This window comes from Pseudopipra pipra, chromosome 1 (genome assembly GCF_036250125.1).
Source record: "Pseudopipra pipra isolate bDixPip1 chromosome 1, bDixPip1.hap1, whole genome shotgun sequence".
NCBI lineage: Eukaryota > Metazoa > Chordata > Aves > Passeriformes > Pipridae > Pseudopipra > Pseudopipra pipra.
The window spans coordinates 147345796-147370623 of record NC_087549.1 but is presented as its reverse complement, the minus strand read 5'-3'; the positions used below and the strand labels follow the sequence as shown (position 1 = coordinate 147370623).

General features: G+C 42.8%; 1 long non-coding RNA gene across 1 annotated transcript in view; it reads left to right on the top strand.

Annotated features, from left to right (window-relative positions):
• Nucleotides 1-19958: 19958 nt before the first annotated feature.
• Nucleotides 19959-24828, top strand: part of LOC135403827 (uncharacterized) — a 31142-nt gene continuing 26272 nt past the window's right edge. Inside the window, exon 1 of the long non-coding RNA XR_010425505.1 lies at nt 19959-20418. This is a non-coding gene — a long non-coding RNA (uncharacterized LOC135403827). The remainder of the gene's footprint in view (nt 20419-24828) is intronic.

Here is a 24828-nt window from a genome sequence, read left to right as displayed (position 1 = left end):
CTGCAGGTGAGTTAGTTTACACTTGTGTCTAATTTGGCCATCCACATGCAAAGATTGACCTTGGGATGCAAGAGGCTGGGGTAAACTCATGTATTTTTGGCTGAGACACCTCAGAGTCTCTCTCTTATATACTCCCAAGTTACCATCAATCTTCCCACTTGAAAAGAGCAGGGTGCTGAGCAAGACCTTCAGAGATCTAGCCATCTCAGTGTGCTCTGCCTTGCTGGGCAGATGGGCATATCCATTCCACTGAGCTTGCATCTCCTGCAGTGTGACATCACGGACACCCTTCACTGCAATCTCTTGAAGGAGAGAGGCTCCGAGAAAAAGATTAAACTCTCCCAAGGGCACAAACACAGATCTCACACTGTGTCAGTGAGCTGTTATTTATGCAGTGGCAGCTCCACTGGCCAATATGAGTCAGGATCCCTTGCAACAGAGGCTGTTGACTACAAATACTCCAACACTGTATATTTTGCACCATCATTTATGGGTGACAGCACCAGTAGGGATGAGGATGGGGGGAAGACATGTGGGATCTCTGATCCATCATCCCATTCTCAAGGTATTCTTGCTGGACACTATGCCTTTGGGCTACTCTTTTTCCTATTTACAATATTCAGATTGCAGGCTTGGTTAGAATTTCTGGTTTGCTGGCTCAGGCAAGCCTGTTTAGTTCTCAGTTGTGAAACAAATGCATTTTAAAATCAAAGCTATGTGCTCCCCTGCCTCTCCCAATAGATTTTGGTCCTCTACCGGAAGTGTTCCCAGGTCCAAGCTGTTTAGTGTCTGGATATACAAAGAAACTTCCCTGAAAAGACAGTGGACCTGAGAAGGGATCTTTGATAGATACACTGTGTATTCATGATGAAAAGAAGATAGTAAGGGTGAAAGGAGCCTCCTAAAAAGCATGTCAGGCAGCAGTATATTGTCTGCTTCTCACAGATGGGATGGTGCAGGAGAATATTCAAGTGGGAGTGAGGTATGTGTCAAGAGAGGAGGAAAGAGAGCTCTTCAGAGAACAGTGGAAGGGAGTACTGCAGAGACAACATGGGCCCAAGCATTAGCTTTTTTTGAGGTGTGTAGCCATTAATTCTCCTTATATATAAGTGGAAATGGCTTCCCGGGTTTCTCTTGCATTCCCTTAGGAGTGAGGACTGGCAGTGTCAGGCTGCATAAAACTGGCCTGTGGTACTGGTTTCTTCTGTATGAACTTCTTCTGGAGAGAATCTAGAAGATATGGCAGATTCAGCTGGCTGAAGTAATGCAGATGGTGTTAGGGACTTTGTTGTTTCACCTTTTCCCGAGTCTCCAGCATCTTGTTTTGAGTGAATCAAAAGCCATATTTTACTTCTAGTCTAGAGGAATTCTGGCCTTGTCTAAAATGGCTGGATGGGCCTTGATTATCTATTCTGGGCTCTATGAGTACAGGGAATATGCAGCAAAGGAACAATCTAGGTGGATGACTCTATGATTCTTGTGTCAACACTCCAGCTATGCACATAACAGAAAAAACCTGCATGTTGTATCTCAACAGAGTTTCCTCACCCTCAAATAAGAAGAAAAATTCTCTAAATTCCTTGTCTTCTGTGTGCTACCATTATTATGCTTGTCTGGCTTGCCTTCATTTCCAGGAGCCATAGGCAGATGCACAGTGTCTCACAGCAGCACACATCTTCTGGCAGACTCAGTACCCACTGATCCTTCAAGCCTGACCTGTTTCTGCACACAGTTCTCGGCAACAGCTCTCTTGATTTTTGATCCCTGAGGCCTTCTTAGGATGTTGATTAAGCTGAAAGACTAGGGATAGAATTTTAGAAGTAGACCAAAAATCAGGAATGTTCTCTTTTTTCCCTCCCAAGGTTTCTTCTTATAACTCAGGTTATAAAGTTTGCTGGGACCCAGTAGTCTATCCAGCTGTGAAAAGAATTAGTCTTTCATGCTACTCATTTTCCCAGGCGGCCAACATGATTCTCCTTTGACACTAATAATAAAAATTGTTCTGCTACATTTCTGCATCTCATCCTGATTTATTCCACCCAAATAGAGCTGTCCCTTTCTTCTTCAGGCATGGCCATTTTTGTCTTCCCTTTGACCACATAGTAAGAAACTGCTTCATTACTGCAAATTGACTGATCATTCTTCTTTCAGAAAAAGCTGAAACCCTTTGACAATTCTTATGTCTCTAAAGTTTCAATAAGCTAGATATGTCTTTAAAATTAACTTCTATTATTTTAATTGAATTGGAATAAATGCCACAAGAAAAATAAAGTAATAACAACAACAAAAAAGAACCCTCTTGGTGTGGTGAGTGAGTTCTTATCTCCAAAGCACATCCAGCACTATTTCATACCCAGTCCCTGGTTTAAATTCCAGGTGCAAAGCATGGGTAATCAAAAAGTTTTTCTTAACTCACCAGAACATCACATTCCAGACCTTAACTGTGTGGTGACTGTGGTGTCACAACAGCTCTTCAACTTTTGGGCAGTACAGTGAAATATATTGAAAACTACAAATTAGCCAGAAGCTGAAACCTTCTCTTCACTGGGTGACATGCCTGTCCAACAGCGTCATTATCCTTGATTTTCTTATAATTTCCCTGCTTCATGTTGGTCACCAGTACAGTGAATCCATTCTGCTGAATTTTCAGAGGCCAATATCTTGGTACTACACCTAGAAGGGGCAGGCTTGGGTACTCATTACATGGGAGTTTTTCATGATTCAGCACTTAACCTTTGACACTGTGACGCTATTTCACCTTTGTTTTTCTCCAGTGCCAAAGGACTTTATCAAAGATATGCAACCATTTTTAACAGCTATTCAATAACGAAGATCCTGCATTCTGTTCATGTGCATGAGCTCAGAGGAGGGACTTAGAGGCTTGTGCTTCAAGATCGAGCATCAGTAGTCTGATAAGGGCAGTGGCTACATCATCTGCGAGGAGGAAGGAGCGTTTGAAGTAGCAAGTTTAAGTCACAACAAGAACTAGACATTCTGCAGCGGTGAGAATGATTAGTGTTTCTTCCTGTGAGGAGGTGTAGTATCAGGAATGAGATGTCTGCTCTGTGGTCAGAGAGAGAGGACTCTATACAAACATTTCTGATGAAAGGTAGAACAAATGGCTCTTATTTTTCCTCCATGGGCCCCTTTGTAAGACATCACTTGTAGATCAAGATAAATAATATATGAGTGCATGAGTGCAGGCATAGATCACACCTTCTCAGAGATCAGATGTTTCTCTTCTGTTAAAAGTTTCAGAACAGAAATAAAAGACAGTATTGATGATCTTACTGGTCATCATGTAACGTGCAGTTGTGCCCTGAACCTTTGGGGTGAGGTCAATGAGTTAACCTTGCATTAGATACTTGGATCCAGTGAGCAGAAATTAACCTATTTGTTGTCTTCAATCATAAACCACCTTGATTTCAAACTTTGTTAACATTTACAGCAGTAAATAAAAATCTGTAGATCTCTCTCTCCCTCTTAGGCCAGCCAATACTATTAACCACATCTTCTACTTTTATGTTAGTGTTCATGTGGTGCATTTGAAAGACCTTTTTAGCTTCCTGGTGTAACATTTAGATGAGTCTGACAGTGCTGGGGAAACTTAGGATATTTGCCATCATCTAATAAGAAAAAACAGAGGTCTCATCTCTTTTTTTAGCAGTATAGTCCTTTTCCTCCATCAGCAGAGCTGTTCCCCTCCTCATCAGGGTGTCACAGACACTGTGGTCAGAAGTATGGGGTGGTTGTGGTGATCTCTGCTGGTCTTGAGTTTGTGAAATGCCCCATTTTCCATTCATAATCTGTGCAGAGGACAAGAAGATCTTGATTGTACCCAGTGTTATTTCTCACAAATGAAAGAGTTTCAAAAAACAACAAACATTGGACCTCAGGCTTCAGGGACCAAGGAGGGAATTTCCCTTTGGTAAAGAATTGTGTGCTCACACACAAAACCCCACACAAACACATATGGAACATAAGAAATATGCCCCACAGATAAAGAAAGACCCCCAGATGGGACAGCATAGTGATCCCAGGTGACATGTTGAATCATCCTTGCCTGAGTCTCAACCAGCATACCTGGTTCATGGGTTCAGGTCATATTGACCTCCATATTTTGGAATTGGGTAGGTATTTTCCATGAGATCGAACTGCAAAAGTCAGGATGATTCTTCATCCATTGCTTCCCAGAAAGTGGGGGGAATCATTTTGGCTTATCCCTTATTATAGCAGTTCCCTGCTAATGCAGGAGTCTCAGGCTCTGTTTTGTGTTCTTAGAGTGACAGGAGGTCAAATGAGATAATCTGGTCGATTCTTTTCTTCTTGAACCATAAAAAACTGTGAAATGGGAATTTAGAACATTTGGCTAGTATTCAGTGGAAGAGAGTTGTTGCTGCCATAATTTAAAGGGAGTTATGATGGAAATGGATGTAATATGCCCTTGAGAACTCTGAGCTTTTATACTCAAAACAAATGATAGAGGTAAGGGCAATGAGCAAAGACAAGCTGCACTGCAGAGATCCTGGGTTGCTGGAGGTAGGGTGTTTGTCCTTGCCCACCTACAGGCCCCCAGCAGCCTGTAAACTGGAACAGCTCTGCTGCAACCAGCAAAATCGTGTGAATTCCCAGCAGGCAGATAATTTGGTCCTTCACATGTGTAGTTGTGCCTGACAAACTTGGTGGGCTTCTACGATGGGCTTATAGCAGTGGTGGATAAGGGAAGAGTGACCGATGTCATCTAACAGAATTTGACACTGTACCACACAGCATCCTTGTCTCTAAAACGGAGACGTGGATTTGGTGGGTGGACCACGGGGTGGTTAAGGAAATGGATGAATTGTTGCACTCAGAGTTGCAGTCAAGAGGTCGATGTCCAGCTGGAAGCCAGAGAACAGTGGTGGTCCTCAGGGGTTCGTATTGGGGCTGGCGTTGCTTAACATCTTTGTCAGTGACGTGGACAGTGGCACTGAGTGCACCCTCAGCAGGTTTGCTGATGGCACCAAGCTGAGTGGTGTGGTCAACACACTGGAGGGAAGAGAGGCACCTGGACAGGCTGGAGAGGTGGGAGTGTGTGAACCTCATGATGGTTCACCAAATGCAAGGTTGTGCACCCGGGCCAGGACAACCCCAAGCACAAATACAGGCTGGGCAGAGAAAGGATTGAGAGCAGCCCTGGGGTTCTGGAAGGACTTGGCAGTGTTGGTGGATAAGAAGCTCAACATGGGATGTGCACCTGTCACCCAAAAACCCAGCCACATCCTGGGCTGCATCACAAGAAGTGTGGCCAGCAGGTCGAGGGAGGTGATTCTGTCCCTCTACTCCACTCTGGTGGGATCCCACCTGGAGTGCTGTATCCAGCTTTGAGGTCCCCAAAATAAGAAAGACATGGACCTGCTGAAGCGAGTCCAGAGGATGCAATGAAAAGGGCTGGATCACCTCTTCTATGGAGACAGGATGAGAGTTGGTGTTGTTCAGCCTGGAGAAGACAAGGCACTGGGAAGACCTTACAGCACCTTCCAACCCAAACTCTTCTATGATTTATGAAATAACATTCATAAACATGGGAAATAACAAGGTACTCCAAAACACAAATTGAAGGTGGTAAAAGCACTGATTTGTTCAGATATCCAGGCAATATTGATAGGAAAGGAGTGTCAGGGAGAATGTATGGAGTAACAAGGGGCAATAAGGAAATATTTTTCCTGGAAACTCAATTAAAATTAAACCAAACACAGCCATCTCCTTCTTCAGACGAGAGAGTTCAGCTGGCAGCTCTGAGAGTTGGTTTTTTATGACAGTGTTTAGCAGCACTTCTCTTATGAGAAATAGCTAGTAAAATATTCACCTTCTCTGTGGGACTTTACGCATCGGGGCCAGGATTCCTCATTAAGCCTGGTCCTTGGTTTAAAGTGTTTTTCACCACTCTCTGGTGAGGATAAATCTCAGCTAATGGTGGATTTGATAAGACAGCAGTTTTATGATCCAAATACATTGCGTTGTCTATGAATATAGCCTATTTTTGTCAGTTACATTGGAAAGAAATAAATTACTCATCAGTCAATCCATTATTATTATAATAAGAGCACGGCACTACTTAATTGCATCAGTTAAGTGGATATGACTTTGCCAATGCTCATAAATGCCATTACATCAATCCACAGAAATGGACCTGTTGATTTATTAGATGATGATGGACAAAGAAGATGTTGCAATCTCTTTTATAATTTAACCTGTGCTTAAGACGTATAGGTGTTTAAGGCCAATACATGTATAGTTATTACCACAGAGAGGGAAAGGGAAAAGGGAATTGTAAACCATAACAACCTCTATCAAGTACATGTCTATTTTGGTATGTGTAATAATCCTGAACATGCATTTGTGTAACACACTGTATGGTACTTAAGCTGCTCTGGGCTATCATGTACAGTTAATCCACATTTAATCAAAGGACTGTGGCATATGATTGAGTACTGTAAATTTTCTCTACCATGGAGAAATACAACTGTAGAACAGCAGTTCCACAGATGAACTGCAGCCATGTGGACGGTCTAGCAATAATAAATTTCTCAGAGGAACTCCAGGTCCATCACTGGTGATTTATTTACTGAGTGCCTGTTTTCATTTACTTATATATTTTTGACAACAAATCACTAGCTAGTAGTAAGCCAACGAGTGCAGTCCTAGGATATCATTACAAGGAATAAGGACAAATAGACTGTTGTTGTGATTTGATAATGCACCTGCAAGAGCCCTTCAGTTATTTTTGCACTATTTCTTTTGTCTGCACAAAAGGCCTTCTGCACACTAGGTAAAGGTCAGAAATGACACAAAAATGGAAGTCAACCCAACCTTTGTGAAAGTTGCTTTTATTTGCCTTTTACTCTTAACTGCCTCACTGAAACAATCTGTGTTTATACCTTCTTCTGTCTTCTACCTATATTTTGGGACAAATCTGCTCTTTGAGAGCAGCCTGATGGGGGAGTTTTAAAAGGTAGTCTTCCAGCAGCCTTCTTCACCAAGAAGAAAGGCCAGGCTTTCTCAAGTGTCTGAAACTCATTTAGGAACCTGACTAGAGTAGTTATATTCAATTAATTCCTCCCAGACAGAGCCGTGGAAGCTCTTGGTTGAGAAGCTCTTAAAAAAGCTGCAAAGTGTGTCTACAAACACAGATCGTAGTCATTTAAAATTCTGACTCAGAACATTTGTATGAAAATCTGCATAAATTCTAAAGTTCAAATGCAACCTTAAATAGCTGACAGAAATGAGAAATAGGTTGAAATTTAATTTGTTTCAATTAATTAAATATTGAGATTTGATATTTTTACTATTTGCACTTTTGACTCCCCAGTGGGTATAATATTATATTAGGCTTCTCAATAAGTCTTCTAATTATAATGCATCATATGAAGCCTAGAAGGTCAGCATCTTATTAGAAATAAAAATTGAAACTTTGATATAATACTGAATGCTGTAGCATCTGTGAAGCTGCCATGCCTGTGTTATCAAAAGCCGGATTCTTGTGCTCATTATTCAAGCTGAATAAATAAATTTTTTCATGAGGAGCTTCCTTGAAGTCAGTGGACTGTGCAGTAAGTCTCTCTTTGCCACGATTGAAGGCACCAGGCTCTGACCTCAAATAAGGAAAAAGATTCTGAGTTTGCTGAACCTTTGGACCATATTGCACAAGCTGATGGAGTTCCTGGTATGCTGACAAAGGAGAAACCTGCACAACGGGGAAGATGTCTGAGTTTCTCAGGAAGGATGAGAATGGTCAGTCCCTTTGAGAGCTGCTCTTTGGGCCACACAGCCCTTTCGACCTCCTCCTGTGGGAGGCCAACCAAAGGAAAGCCACAAGCACACTTTCATGGGCTGCTTCTCTGACCACCATCCTTACCAATAAGGGGAAGAGAGAGCATCCTTATGTCCTTCCCCTCAGAGGGGAAAGGCACTGCAGCCCTCTGAGCTCTTACTCCACTGTTTCAGGCAACACGGAGCCTTTTCCCCCCACCAAGGGTATGAGTCTTCTGGTGGAACCATGAAACCTTGGATAAAGTTTCCAAGGAGCCTGCTCAGACCAAGGGCTGTCCCTGATCACACTCTCCAGAGAGATTTTATCACGTTGCTGCAATGAACATGTTTCTGGTTGACATTTTCAGGACAGCCCCAAGAGATCTGATGAAGCATATCAGAAAACACAAACCCAAGAGCCCATCAGTTACGTGTCAGAGGGGGATCTAGATCTAGCCTGGATTAAAAAGCATCTCTAGTACACTGAGTTTGGTAGCATAACTGACAGCAGGATTTGGCCCATTGTTTCCTGGGAAAATTAATGAGCTGTAAGAAAAATATCTGACCATCATTTGACTTATCAAAGCCATTGTGACTCCTTCCCTAAATAACATTAAGATGAATCACCTATTATTTGAGAATTGAGAGTCACGGTAGTGACTGAAGCCAAGTTAAGAAAACAGCACTGCCATTACTAGCTTTGCAGGATTGAACTTGACTTGGAATCTGGGGTTTTGCCCTGACAATACCACAACGTTTGAAATCTTATTTACTTTGTGGGGTTTCTTTTGTACTAACCTACTCACTCTAACATCACATGAAACCTTTAATAGGTGTCCTACATACACAGAATTTATCGTCAGCTGCTTGAATCCTGATCTCATGAGCAATGGTGCAAATAAGAATGAGGGTGCTGCAACCAGTGCAGAAATGTCTGGTTTTGTTCTGCAAAATGCAGTCACTGATTTTTACAGTAATTAAATTGAAGCTGCATGTAGATTATTTGCATTACTTTGGGGTTGCACTTTGTTTGATCTTTATTGCTTTCACACATTTTTAGAGTGGCTTTTCTATGTTCCTTACTCTCTCACTGCTTCAACTTCACAAATGGATAAATATGGGAACCCTCTGGTGGCCAAAATAATATCTGTAAATCCCACTCAGCCTTAACCACCTCTGCACAATATAGGGACAAGGTCAAACTCTGTTGGAGTTCTATTATTAGTATATTTTATCACCTTTGTCTTCTTCTGTCTGTGTACCTTTGTACGTAGCCTGTATGTCTATTGCCTCTGTTACATAAAATGCCCTGCATTTATCTAGACAATTTAAACAACATGGTTTTTATTGTGGGTGAAGGTCTCAGTCTTTAATTGCTCATCACATGCTCAGTGATTGGGGCATTTCAGAACAATTAAATTGTGAAGAAATGGATTAAAGAGTAATTAGGACTGCCTATCACGTAGTCCTCTGCACAGGTCAGTCCAGATGTGGGCATGCTTTCAGATAATAGAATACAGAATCACAGCAATTTGGGTTGGAAGCAACCTTAAAGATCATCTTGTTCCACCCTCCCTGACATGGGCAGGGACAACTTCCACTAGACCAGGTTGCTCAAAAGTCTCTCCAACCTGGTCTTGAAAACTTCCAGGGATGGGGCAGCCACAGCTTCTCTGGGCAACCTGTTCCAATTGGGCAGCCTCACCACTCTCACAGTAAAAAATTTCTTCCTAATATCTAATCCAAACCTACTCTTTTTCAGTTTAAAGCCCTTATCTTTACAAACAGATGAAATTTTTCATCATCCCTCTTCCCCCCCAATATTACTTTTAAGTTTAAAACACAAAAAATATGAGCCCTCCAGTGGCTGGAAAAACACCTGGTAAATGCAGGGACAGTGATCAGGGATTAGAGTTTGGGACAACTGAGCATCAATGAATTGGCATAACTTGTCTGCCCATTGTGGAGAGGCTTCTTTTCTACACTTCTGCCATGAGCAACGGCATCAGGCCTCCAGCAACGAAGACTTAGATGTCCCCAGCTTCTACTGCAGTGGCATTTGGATTTTTTTGTCTTGTCAACTTATTATGTTTCCTAATAAAAGTGTAGACTCCTCTCAGTTTGCTTTCAAAGTGCAAGGTAAGCCCACAGGACTGTCACATTTTTCTTAGCAATCTTCCCTGGAAGCTGCAAAAGTTTATGATTTCTGCCAGAGATCTATGGAACACAGTCTTCTAGTGCCCTCCAGTTTGTTAAATGGATGAAGGTCTGGTATGAATCACCACTTTTCCATTTTGTGCCATTGTACAATCAATACACACTCATATAAATGAGGATGCAATGGCCAAGGCTCCAGAGGGAGTTGGGCCCCACAGATTGCTGCATCAGAAAGTGGTTGCATCAGATTCCTGCTCATTTTTGCTGATGATAAGGTAAATTTTATTGCTACGTTGACAAATTTGGCCCACTGAAAGGCTTGTGACAATTGCGACAATCAGCATTCGTGATCAATGTGTTGCTTACATTTTTATTGCTTTCTTATGGGGAAATCAAATATTTTGATTTTCATATATTGATTTAATTATTTCTTGAAAAAGAGTTTATTCAGACCTCTGTATACTAATTTATGGTCATAAAAAGCATCAAGGAACGTGCATATATGCTGTTCGCTTAGATCCTAAGCTCTTCAGTGTAAGAGCTTGTAATATTTGCCTTGTAATATTCTGCAACACCTACTGTGACACAGATCCTTTGCAATGCCAGATTCTACATGTATTGTGGTTTCTTACTTGACATCAACTACTGAGTATCAATCATAGAATCATAGAATCAGCTGGGTTGGAAAAGACCTCTGAGAGCATCAAGTCCAATCCTTGATCCACTACCGCTGTGGTTCCCAGACCATGGCACTGAGTGCCACATCCAGTCTCATCTTAAAAACCTTCAGGGACGGAGAATCCACCACTTCCCTGGGCAGCCCATTCCAATGCCTGATTACCCCTCTGTAAAGAATTTCTTCCTAATATCTAACCTAAACCTCCCCTGGCACAGCTTAAGACCATGCACTCTTGTTTTGCTGATAGTTGCCTGGGAGAAGAGACCAACCCCCACCTGGTTACAACCTCCTGTCAGGGAGTTGTAGAGAGTGAGGAGGTCCCCCCTGAGCCTCCTCTTCTCCAGGCTGAACAACCCCAGTTCCCTCATCCTCTCCTCATAGGACTTGTGCTCAAGTCCCTTCACCAGCCTTGTTGCTCTTCTCTGGACCTGCTCCAGCAACTCAATGTCCTTCCTGAACTGAGGGGCCCAGAACTGGACACAGCACTCCAGGTGTGGCCTCACCAGCACTGAGTACAGGGGAAGAATCACTTCCCTGCACCTGTTGGCCACAATGAAGCAGTAAAGGGCATTCTTTATCTGCTCTCCTTTGCCATCTGAAACTTAAACACTCTAAATCTAAGCAAATGAATTTTCAAACTCATTTTTGTCAATGGAAAAAAGTAAGCACCAACAAAGAGGAATTAATCAAACTTCATGTTGCATATCTAAGGTAGGTCAAGCATCCCTCAGGAGTGAGCCCAGGCACTGGACTGCTGGTCATCCTCATGTTAAATTGTTGGCCTGTTCCCTGAAAGGGTATGTGTATGTGCCAAACAGCACTCTCCTAGACATTGCTTGGGCATCCTTCTGGGTAAAGATGACCCTAAAGGCTGTCCTGGGATACAACTGTCCCAAATAAAGGTTCACCACTGCACAGCTCTTCACTATTGCTACACAGTATACCTACAACCTCTGTTTCATACCATGAAAACACCCATCTGAAAGACTGCAGCACAGTCCTCATATAATTTCTGACACTTGCAACTGAAAAGGATGATGGAGGAAGAAAACAGAGCCCAAAGGAGACCTAGACCCAGTTCCATGGGTAAAGCTGGGCCTTGCTGCTTGGTTTCAAGGTCAGTCTCCTTTGTATTCAACAATCCATCTTCCCTTTTTACAAAATTGTATATGGGTAACCAGATTTTCTTTTTGGTTTTAAAAGGCAGTATTTTTGTCATATCAACTATATGGCCATTTTTAATGATTGTATTTTATCTAGGCAAATAAAAAGAGAGATAAGTAAAGCCCAGAAGCAGCAAGTAGGCATAAAAGGACTACATCAAGAGAAGCAACACTTACTGTTCTGTGGATGTAGCAGTGCTGCTGTATCACAGAGACAAACCTCTTCAAAGGGAACCAGAGAAGCTACAGAGACTCAGCTCACTCAGCCAGTTCAGCCTTTGGTAGCAGATAAGGGCAGGGAAAAAAAGCAGCCATGTATTGACTGTTTCACTAATGTGCTGCTTCTACAGTACAGGGAGAAATGCTTTGTGAACATACCAGTATCTTGCTGCTGTCTACCTGCACATCTGCAGTGTTGCTTTGTTCTGAAAAATCACTGAAAAAAATGTCACCTCCTTGCACTCCTGGGTTCTCACGCAAACAGGGATGCAAAAGGGGATAGTGTAGAATTTGCCTTTCGAGTCCCAGGCACCTAGGACTGGATATATTGCTAGTTTCTGCTTCTCCCAAGGCATCAGTTGCTTCAGGGAAGCTGGGTTGCATAGGATTTCTGAATTCCTCAAGACCTGGAATTTAGAAGGCAGTTTGGCCTGCAGAATGCCCTTTGCAATGGCAAGAGACATCAAGAAAATACACCATCCATCTATATAGTCCTCACACTGGCTGGACAGCACGAACAGCTAGAAACAAACAATCAATTGCACACAAAGCGAGCACACACAGCCAGCAGTCTTTGGGACAGAGCCCATGCACAACCCTGCAGTGCCATTTCTGCAGGTTCTTCTCAGAAAGGAGTTGCATTTATGGTCCATGTTGAGGCAAGCAAAGGGGAAACAGTTTCTCATTTCTCAGCAGCCTGTAGCAAATTGATGGTGTTTTGGTTTCATGGCTTGGGGAGGAGTAGATGAAGGCAGGGCACAGCACCCCGGCAATGTGGGCTGTGTTCAGACCACCTACAATAAATAGGTGCCTTGCTTAGTTGTCATGACTGTTATGGCAATGTAGTTCAATAAAGCAGTGAGCACACCAGACGCCCACAATCCAGGTCTGCCAGATCTTGGCTCCCTGTGCAGACAGTGGATAGGAGCAGTCACTGTGCCTAAGTTAGGCACTTGCAGTAGGAGGGTTCAATGAACCCCCATGTGCTTCTGCCTCATCTGCAGAACTATATTGCTTTGTACTCAAGGAGGCTATGTAATGCTGCCAGGAACTGATTAACATCTGAATCACGTTGTCCTCTGTCTGTGTGGCAGATATAAATAGGTTGCAGTAGAGGTGGGCTGTGTCCATGAGCGCTTGTCTCCTTAGGGGATGGTCTTATCTACATGCACACAAAGTAGAAGCCTGAGCCTTCTCAGGCAAACTTCCAAGATATTCCCCTTGTGGTAAGGAGCTATCCTACTGATCCCGTGCTGTGGAATTGCCCCTCTGACCCCTTGTCTCAGAGGCTTTACTGCTGGCAGGCACACTGCGACACAGGTCTCCACCCATCCGACCCACACAGGGCTGGACAGCTGAGGAACCAGCGAAACTGCACCAGCTGAAATTTGCTTTCAGTTTATTATCTATGTAGTGTCACTATAAAGGTCTGAGCTAATCTTAGCTGCATAATGGGCTGGTAGAAAGTATTCTATTTGTTATGCAAATAAATATTTGCTTCAAATGTGGTTTCCCAAAGTATGGTCACCTTGCACGCATCTGCTTCCAAAAATGCATCTGCTTTACAACAAGGTAGTAATTATCCTTTCCTCAAGGGGGTTCAGTTTGAACCTACTATGTGTACTAGACTGCTGGCGAAGTTTTTAATTTTGGTTTATGATGTTTGTAGTTTTTGGAGGCACAGGATCAAACGCTTGAAATGCAGTATTCATCTGATACTACTTACCAACCCCAAATACAGGTAGGGTTTGCTTGGTGGGCTTTTTTCTCCTTCAAGAACAGCTCTTTTCTCCTGCACATTTTTTTTTCCTTAAAACATCAGTCAGTTGAGTGGACAGATGCAGAAAGCAAGTTACTTCATTTCACTGGTAAAATACCTTAGTGGAGTAACACAATAGCATTATCATCCTTCTTTTTTACTGGTTCTTCTTTTAATCTGTGTGTCATAATAGTGTCATTAGAGGGTGACTTCATCTTTTTAGCAGGCTATTTCTGCAGTACTTAATGTCTGTTTGATCTTTCATTCAGATATCTATTACCATACGTATCTATTATAAGTTGAAAAGGTTTTTAGTCTGACATAACATTGGAGGGGAAGAAATGTCAGCTTCATTAAACCTCACAGTTCTGAGACTGGAGGTAAATTACTTATTCAACACATTTTTAAAGAAACATACTGAAAAAAAATCTTATGAAGATATGTAGTTTTTCTTTATTTATCTTCCCTCCTCTCTTTAATCCACCTATTAATGCACTTTGCTCTGCTTTCTGTAGAAAGGGAGCAGTGAGTGAAGCAATAAAGCAATGTCTGAGCCCAGTTTCTGCTGGACTGAGCAGCTCAGTGAGCTCAGGGCTGGGAAAAAGAGGGAGGAGGAGGCTGGGGAGTGACATTTTCTTTAGCTTCTCACATGCCACAGCCCCATATTGCAGTGGGTGATTTGAAGGGTCCACCCATAGCTCTGCACTCCAAGGCAACACTGTTCTGCTATGATAAACCTGGGGGGTGGTGGTGGTGGTGTTAAAGCAGCAGAATACTGCGTGAAGTCCCAAGGCTGTCAAAGCCAATAAGGAGACTCCATTTTTTTCCCCTCTTGATCCATAATATCGGGCTGACAGGTAACCTGTGTGAACTGGGGTCTGATTCAGCAATTAGCATAAGCATTTCCACAACTTCCAGTGCAATGACCATCCCAGAGAAGCAGACAGAATCCCCATTGGGGTGATGTCTGTATTTATGTGGTTTGCTGAACTAGGGCTGTGAGAGCACAGAAACAGTGATGGCTTTTCTCACAGGGTTTGAGGCTCTTCATCTGCCAAACAATGCTCAGCAGTGGCACCAAGGCTGATAGTCTGGGCATCAAACAGCACAAAAGTGACGTCCTTTTGAAGCAGGGAAGTGCAGAATGCATACAGAAAGGCATGAGAAGGAGGCGAGCTCAGGGGGCTGAAGCTCAAAGGTATTAGCAGGCACTGACTACTTACTCTTCTGTAAACTAATAGCTGACACCTCCACTTTAGGCTTTGCTCCTTTGAGGGATCTGGCAGGTGTGTTTAGGGGTGCAGAGGCTATGCTTTAGATATGAACTGCTTTAAGTATGAATATGACTAGAACAAGGGTATGCCTGCAGAGGCCCTGCTGTAACTCCCTGTATAACACCAGCACCACCCTTTCATTCAGCTTTCAGCAACATGTGCAGTAGTGTCTTGGTTGTCTTGACTAAAAGAATGATCCTGTGTGTTTTAGCTTGATCTTCTTTGCTACAATCCATAACAGATGCCATTGGTGTTTTTGTTACTATCGCTGCTTGATGGCTTTCTGCAACCACACTTCACATTCCTGAAGCTGAAAGTTTTGTTCTCTTAGCCACCGAGAAACACTACACTCTTATTTTGGAGTCTCCCTGCATTCCAAGATAGCACTGGTAACAGAGGACACACAAGGGTCAACAGCTCCTCATCCAGCAGCACAACCTCATTCATTGCAGCAAAGAGGTTTTCAGAGTTTGGGAATGCCCTAAAGAGCTTTACCTTCTGTGTCCCAAAATGGATGTCATTTGCTCTTTGTTCCTAGGCAACCCAGGGAGACACAGACAGCTGTTGTCAAACATTCTGCACCAAAATCGTCCCTTTTTGGCAGTGAAAAATCTCACTGAGCCCACTTGGGGTCTTGAATTCACACTGGGTGCCTTTGGGTTTGTGATTAGTCATGGCACGTTTGTGCCATTGCTCGACAAAGGCAAAGCTGGCAGCAGGCTTAAAGTACTGTGTGTAAATTACATTTGCACTAAATTGTTCCAGAAACACCTTACTCTTTGGAGCGACTGGGAAAATGAAGGTGAGAACTTTTAGCATTATACACCTTCAGCCGTGTGAAATTCTGCCCTGGATTTTGTTTCTATTAACCTGATGACTGAGATTCACAATTGTAAATGAGGACTGTACTTGGCCATAGATAATATAGACAACACTGAGATTTAGGTGCAAAAAGAGAGATCAAGGTGTTTTGACAGGATGTTTTGAACTCCTGTAACATTTTTATCTCATTACATCTGAGACGTGAAGTGCGAATAGTTGACATACACTTGGTCTGAGGAGTTGTCACCAACTTTCAGGCAATTTTTTCCAAGTGTCAAGCTTTTACAAGCAGCTTGTGAAGTTCCTCTTCAGAAGCAGCATATAAACCCGGTCATCTCAGACAGAATGACCGTGACAGCAGTGACATCTCTATTTACCTGTTTCTATTACTAGAAATCAAAGATCCCATTTCCAAGTTACCTGTAGCAATATTGTGTTATTTCTCCCATGCAGAGATATGGGATACATAATTTTTCAATTCCTTTCCAGACCTGCCACTGTACAGTCTTTTTCACCAGCAACTTTTTTATTTTCTGTTAATTGTTACTCTAAAAGAAATTATTTACTCCAGGAGAAGCTGTCCAACTGTTATTGCACATACCTAACAGCTTGTTAAATAAGGGCTGGAAATGCATGATCTAGCACTGACATTTCTTAATTTTGGAGAATTTCTGATAAATATTATTTTTAAAGAAAGAAATTAGTTTAGAACAGCAGCTCTCAGTGTGTGATGACACTGACAATCTGGTTTAGCACACCAAAAATCACCAGTTTTTATACTTATGTCTGTCCTTGTTTCTAAGGTATCCATCCCCACAGCAGTGCCAGCAGGACCTAACAATACTGATGCAGCATGTAGCAGAAGGAGATTTTCTACTGTTGTAGATATGCAACCTCTTTGGGTAACACAATCTACTGTGATAAAATTTCTCTCCCGCCACTGTCCACATGGAAGATTTTTTTCAGCCTAATTTTGGCTGCTGCTGCTGTGAATTTTTCATACTGAAGCCAATATAGCTGTTCTGGAAGAACATTTTGAGCCAGACCCAGCCTCCATAAATCAAAGCATGCCGAGCCCACGTTAGCTGAGCATCTGGATAGGGAGGCAGGACATGCCTTTGGGAGTTACTCTGCCTCTTTGCAAGGCAGCCAGGAGACTGAAAGTGAAACTTATTCATGGGAGCTGCACTCTCGCCACGTTTTTATTCCCAGGGGAACAGTGTAGTGCTGGCAGAGGGTACAGACTGGACCCATGGTGGGAAGAGCAGTGACAGACAGAGGAAGTCAGACCTCAGGAGGGAAAATCACAAAATCATGGAATGGTTGTGTTGGAAGGAATCTTAATGATCATCTAATTCTACCCCTTCTGCCAGGGGCAGAGACACCTTCCACTAGACCAGGCTGCTTAAAGCCCCATCCAGCTCGGACTTGAACACTGCCAGGGATGGGGCAGCCACAGCTTCTCTGGGCAACCTGTGCCAGGGCCTCACCACCCTCTGAGCAAAAAGTTTCTTCATAATATCTAATCTAAATCTACTCTTTTTCAGCTTAAAGCCATTACCCCTTGTCCTATCACTCCATGCCCTTGTAAACAGTCCCTCCCCAGCTTGGTTGCAGCCTGTTTTAGGTACTGGAAGGTGCTCTAAGATCTCCCCGAGACTTTTTCTTCTTCAGGCTGAAAAGCACCAACTCTCTCATCCTGTCTCCATAGAAGAGGTGATCCAGCCCTTTGGACTTGTTCTGACAGATCTGGGGGCGCCAGAGCTGGATGCAGCACTCCGGGTGGGATCCCACCAGAGTGGAGTAGAGGGACAGAATCACCTCCCTCGACCTACTGGCCACACTTCTTGTGATGCAGCCCAGGATGTGGCTGGGTTTTTGGGTGACAGGTGCAAGTGTCATGTTGAGCTTCTTGCCCACCAACACTGCCAAGTCCTTCCAGAACCCCAGGGCTGCTCTCAATCCTTTCTCTGCCCAGCCTGTATTTGTGCTTGGGGTTGCCCTGACCCAGGTACAAAACCTTGCACTTGGTCTCATTAACCATCATAAAGTTCACACACTCCCACCTCTCCAGCCTGTCGAGCTGCCTCTGGATGACATCCCTTCCCTCCAGTGTGTCGACCAAACCACTCAGCTTGGTGTCATCAGCAAACTTGCTGAGGGTGCACTCAATCCCTTGGTTCATGTCACCAACATGGCAACATGTGTGAGAACACAAGGCAGAAACCTGAGAACAGCCATGCCCATGCACACATCTATGAATAACTGTCATTTTAGTTATTCTCAAACTCAGTGTTTTCCCAAAACACAATATGCAGAAGCCACATGGGTTGTTGTGTTGGCACCAGTGTAGGAACAACAGGGAGTCCCGATTTCCAGGTGAGTGGCCCAGGGAAGCCCTTTGGTCCAGGGTCAATTCCTAACCTTTTTCTCCCATTAAAATATCATTCAAGTGCTAAAAACATTCTTCCCACTGGTTATATCATTATGAATGTTTACTCTGCCAGTACCTGGAAAAAATTGCTCTCTGAGGTAGAGCCAAATACATTACTAGATCTGCAAAAGATTTGACAGTGAAATTAATTAGTTAATCTTTGTAAAGTGCTTTGAAGATGAAGAGTTCACTATGAGTTTTAGGTAATGTTATTATAGGTTAGTGAGTAATTTTGTGAATTTAAGGCAGAGGGGTCTCTTTTACAGTGCCTTATAGTACAGCATTCACCATGTCTGTGCAGCTGACCAGTCTTGTCCTGTTATCTTCTGCACCCTTCTGTCTTAATTCTTGTGCTGCCTCTAATCCTCTAATACAAGCTCCATGGGTCAGGGACTGAGTTGTTTGAGGGTCAATATCCTTCGGGCATTGAGAATATTCTGCTAAAATTTGTTTTCAGCAAATTTCACTCCTTGTCATCGCTTCCCCCTTTCCTGGGAAATTTGCCATCTGAGCCTGTTTTGGCAGGTGGTTACTTCTCCACCTGAACAGAATCGGACCCTGACATCCCCAATCTCCTGCAATAGGGCAGCCCAATCCACTCTGGCTCGTTGCCCTGGGCCCCACCTGGATGCTCTCTGATCTGCTTGTGGAGCTCATGGTTGGTATTCGGTCAGGGACTTTCCTTCTGCTCTGTGTTTGTGCAGAACGCAGCGCCCTGGTTCCCCACCAGACTCCCAGATACTGTTGTAATGCAGGTAATAAATAATAACAACCTTTAAATGTCTAGTGCAAATTACAGCCTCATGCAACACCTACGTAATTTGGTATAATATTAGCACAGTAGCTACCTTGGGAGAACTATATTCAGATAAGAGAATACACAATAATAACCCTTCCATCTGAAATCAAATGGAATTGTTTAAATGCCTACAGCTCCCTTTCTGCCACCATGTGTTTAAAAGACAAGAAGGAGCACAAAAGGGAAGTGAGGGTGAGATAAATAACCAAAGACAAAAGGAATCAAAAAATAAATAGTAAAGCACAATAATGATGTCATTTCTCCTGTATAATACACAAAAATTCTTAAGTCTGAGTCCTCCTTGCACCTAGCCCTCCATGATTACACTGGAGGAGATGAGCCCTCTCCCAGTGTTTATAGTCTGAGGTTCCAATCTTGCAAACATTTACATGCATGGTTAACTTTATGCACACAATTAGTGCAATTGAAGTCATGCCACTTGCAAGACAAGATGCAACAAGTGAGTGTATCAAACGCTAGGTGGGAAGAGGGCGGCAGACAGATGAAGGGTAGTAATGATAAGATCATGTGGTTACCTGGGCTAACTCTGCACGCTCAATGACTCCAAATGCCTTTTTTATTTTTGAATCATCACTTAAAAAGTTTTCCCTGTCACTCTATAACTGCTTATTGTGACTCAGAAAATGCTGGGCTTACTCATGTTCGTATAGTATGTAATTAATGGACTTTTTCATTTTCCCTTCATAGAAATGATATCTGTCCACCACTAACTAACCTTACTTTAAAAATAAGAAAAAAAAAAGACTCCAAGCCTTTCTCATTTAACTCTTCTGCTTTCCTTCACTCTGTTTGTGTATTAACCTCCCCCTCTAGATACCTTCTCCAAAAGAACATCTAGTTTCCTGAGGCTTTTCTTATCTTCATTGCAGCTGTCCAAGAGTCAAGATCTGAGGAACAGGAAGGCAGACGTCTCATTGACCAAATATAGCAGATATCCTCCTTTTCATGCAGGGTCCTGGGATTGTGAACCACACGAGGGCTGCCCTTGGCAACAGCCTGGCCTTGAGTTGTCCCTCCCGGCTCTTACCAACCAGCACAACATGGGGAAGCAGACCATGAAATCTGGCAGAGCCAAAATTAACCGAACATCTGGATCAGCCAGGGAGGGCAAAATAGCATTTTTCAAAGACCACCTTGTTCTCCCTTTGCCTTGCCCTTTGGGAAGATGGGACTGGCCTTTTGGCAGCTAAATGTCTCCTTGGAGGATCTTCTAAAAAGGCTTTGAAAAGTCAGATTCAGAAAATTCACCCTATGCCCCTCCACGCACACTGGTGATACTCAAGGCACATCTGTAGAGCAGGTAAGCTGTTCAAAGTTGGATGGACTTGGGAAGACAATTTAGTTTACACGTAATATTGTTATCACATAACTCAGAATAATTATCACATTTGTGTTGTATTTTCATGATATTTGCTTCACTTAAATTGTTGTTATAAAATAATTTTATGAGTTATGTTGCTATACTCTGCGGCGATGTAAGGGAGTTTTCTGAACTCAATGGTGAGGCCATGTGATTTAATTGCCACACTATTTGTTAATTAGTCTGGGTGAAAATGCCAGCACCTGAGTGTGTTTAGAGAGTGGGCGGTGAGAATTTAGCTTTCTGTGAAGTAGTTCCAAATGCCAGAGAGCTTGAATTTGTGGTTCTGATTTCTTGATGTTCTTACTTCTTTAGCTCTACCAGCCAAATAACTAGCATTCAAAGTTTTCATGGGCAGAACTTTGCTTGTGTATCTCATGCATCTGAGTTGAGGAATGTTGACCTGATTCATCACTGGATCACATCTTGTGTAGTGCAAGTGGGTTTGGATCACTCTCAGACCAGGGAGGTGGGATTTTATGCATACTGTGAGGGCTTGAAGGGCTTGAAACAGAGGGGTCACCACCAGCCCCCTCAGTGTCTAGCTGTCATAGCTGTAGAGCAATTTGCTTCATATCAAGGGTAGGCTTGAATTCATGTAGTCTTTGGGCAATTTTTGGTGATCAGACCTTGCAAACTCTTCATACAGCCTTGGACCTGCAGGAGAATCTGAATGAGGCAGATATACCAGACAGCAGAGATAGTGTTGGTCATGCATAGTTTGTATTAGATATGGGTAATGATGTACAATAACGCTGGCTTTTTCAGAGACATGTAGTGCTGTTAATGAAGCTTCTGATGGGGCCCAAGGAGCTACAGGTCCTTTGCTGGCTATTGAACTGGTTTTAAGAAGCAGCAGCCACAAGGCTGTCAGTCTTCTCAATGTTAATATGCCCAGGCCTTGAGCTACAAGTTATGTTTTACATTATGTCTGTTATTTCTGGGCTAAGAAGTTTAAAGTTCAAACATCAGAAGAGTTTTGTATTTCAGGGAGCAGTAAGGGTATGCCACGCTCTCATGTTTTTTCTGATGTTACAAAGTAGACTATGAGCTGGCAGAGTCAGTCACAGCTTTTAAACAGGATGGATGAGAAAGTAGCCATGCTTCTGTCATGTTTTGGAAATACAGGATAAAACACTCCCTATATAATACATGTTTTGATGACTTCAAGGCTTAAGGAAGACAAACGGATCTAGAAAGGATCTCTTTGCTGCATCATAACAGAGAAAGAAACAGCCTGGCAGGAGAATAACTTGAGGGAAAGGAAGTAACTAACCCAGTGGTGGACTGATGGCTCCTTCAGTGCAGTCTGAGGCTGCAGGAAAGATTGAGTGGCTCAGTGCAAGATGAGGAAAAAGTCCTACTTGCCAGCAGTCTCATGTGTACACACTCAAGCTTATCTGGCTCTGGTTTAATTTTCCTGAGTTACTATTTTCAGCCCATCAGCCCACCATAAAGGTGTGACAGAAAGGAGTGGCTAAAAATTATCTCTAAAATCCACTCATTGCAGCAATTTTCTTACATCCACAGGAACGGTCTTCCTTTTCACAGGAATAAGGGTATACCCTGTGTCTATCTCATCATTGTCTTCTGCTATATTGGCCATAGATGGCAACAGTAAAGATGACATAAAAAGAAGTCACTCACACTAGCAGGTGGGAAAACTGCTGAGTTCTGCTCTACCCTAAAGGTAATTATTTCACTGGCATTTCAGAGTAGAGTCTGCTTATATGAGAGGGAAACTGCAAGTCACCTGTGCTTAATATTTAAGTTCACATTAATTTATACACAGTGGGCTAAATCGTGCCCTCATTTATAGGCACGCTGCCCCACAGTGATTGTGCAAGAGGAACTGAGTGGGGAATTTGATTTAGGGTGATTTCTTTTGAAACAGCACCATGAAGTTAAGTTGGTATAAATGCAGAGGGAATAAACAGAAGAACATAATCTAGGGTGTAAAACAGCAAGTTTGGGCAATGACACTGTCAATAAAAACTCAACACCTGGACAAGGTCCCTGTCCAAACAAAACTCTCCCAAACATGCTCCAGTCCATCAATCTTCTGCAAAGCCACCAGTAGCAAGAAAAGGGCAGGATGCTCCCAGGCATCAAGAACCCTCGTAGGCTAGCAAAGCTCCAGCTGAGGAGCAGAAAAAGAGAGAGAGAATAGGCTGTTTAATCACCCTTCAGATAAGATAATTGTGGCTCAAATTCAGAAGTGTAAGGTAAAAATTCACTACATGCATGAAACTAAAACTATTTCATTTCAGGAAAGCTGGCAGAGTGTTTCAACAGCTTCCTGTGGCTTAGCTGCTATGACACAGTAGGAATAACCTTTCTTCAGACTGGGTCTTAGGAAGTATTATGTTTCATCCTTGCTGAGTGACCTGCATTTCACAGGTCAGATGTAAAAATTATCCAAGACTCAATTTTCTCACCCCTTAGCATGTTGAGGGTTTGTTAGTGTACTGGGTACTTGGCACCCAGTCCTCACTCACCCTTCCTCATTCACAGAGCTGTCCAGTTCCCTGTGTGTCTGACCACTGGCCAAGAGGATATTCCAGATCCAAAACCTGCAGAAAGGAGAGCTCTTCCCTTCCCTTTGGATCAGACAAAGTGGTTCTCCCTTTGCCCTGCAGGCATGGGCAGTGCAGGCAAGGAGCCAGCCAGACCTCCTGCTCCATCTGTGACACAGGGTGCAGGAAAAAGCTCCATTCTTAACAGAGAGTCTTGTTCCAACTTGTGACTATTGGTGCCAGCAAGGCCAGGTATCTCTAGGGATGGTAGTGCCTAGGAAGGTTCAGGGCATTCTATTAAACAGGCAACTGAGAAAAATCAGCATGAACCTCAGCATTAAATTTATTTGTGTTTGTGTGATGTTTCCATCAGGGTCTCATGTCAAAAAAAGACATTGAACTGGTACTCTGGCTCAGTCATGGCAGTTTGAGTTGCATATCCAACACTGGGATCCCATCACAATGGCAAGTGATGGTGCCTCAGAGAGTATTTCTTATGGGCACTGTGCTCAAATAACACTTCTGTGATGGGGTACCACGTGGTTTCCAAATTGAAAATATTCTGATGGTGGAATAATACTTCTTTTCCAATCTTTGATATTCCCAGGTGCATAATTAATTTTTATGGGGACATAATAATATGGTATCCTATACACAATTACAATGTGCGAAGTCTGTATTTTTTTTTTTTTAAATCCTTTAAAATAAGTTGAGAAATAGCAACAAAGAATTTGGAAATTTTGCACGTTGCCCAAGGTACTTTCTTGAAATCCAGCAGCAGCAGCCATGAGCACATGGGTTAGGACGTTGGATATTTCCTATTCTGGTATCAGTGCAAAACCAGAGAGAGGGAGCATTACTGGCTTTTATGTTCAGGACTTGTCCTTATAAGTGAGTGTCACGAACCACATAGCTGTACATACAGTTACCAGCTACACAACAGCTTTAACGCAGAGATCACATTGTGGTTTTTTTCAGTATAGCTCACAAATGGCCTAAGAAATGATAGCTGTGATTCTGCAAACACAGAAATTGGTCAGGAAAATGAATTATTTAATGGAAGTTTTAGAAGAGAACTGCACCAGAGTCCAGAACTTTTTTGAGAACCCCTTCTGGCACTTGGAAAAACAACGGTTTGGGGTTTTTTTTAATTTTTTGATTACTTATAAGTTGAAATACTTTTGGTAGGTAGCACTAAACAATCAGAGAGATTAAAAATAAATATTTTAATTTCATTACATTTCAAGTAATCTGAACACAGTTTTCTTACTGAGAAAGGGGTTCTCATTAAAAAACAACAACAACAACAACAACAACAACAACAAAAATTCATTTCAAACTGGACTGTCGTCTTAAACCAGCACAAATATTTATTCCCTCACTGCCTCTGTGATGTAGCTGTGGTTTCAACTGATTGCCATTACTGTTTTTTCATGGATATTTATGGGTAGACTCATTACTTAACACTTAACCATGCAGTCAGGTGCTTGCAGGACTTCTTTACAAACTCCTGAGCTGCCTTGTTCCTGATAAGCTGTGTAGGAGTTGGGCATCTGGAAACCTCTGCAAATCCCTCTGCCTGTGTACACTGGAAGGACCTCAAAACATTTAAAGATGTGGCAGTATGGATGGGATTCATCACATCTAACACCAGCCACCAAAATGGCACATGTCTAACTTAAGTGAACCACCTCACACCCTAAAGGGGAGCTCAGCCCTGGCAGAGGGCAAGGCATCCTCCCTGCAAAAGGCACCCAGCTCTGGACATGGTCAGTCATTTCATGCAGGTTTCTGACTCTTTCTGCTGACCTCAGGTGCAGCTGAGATCCATGGA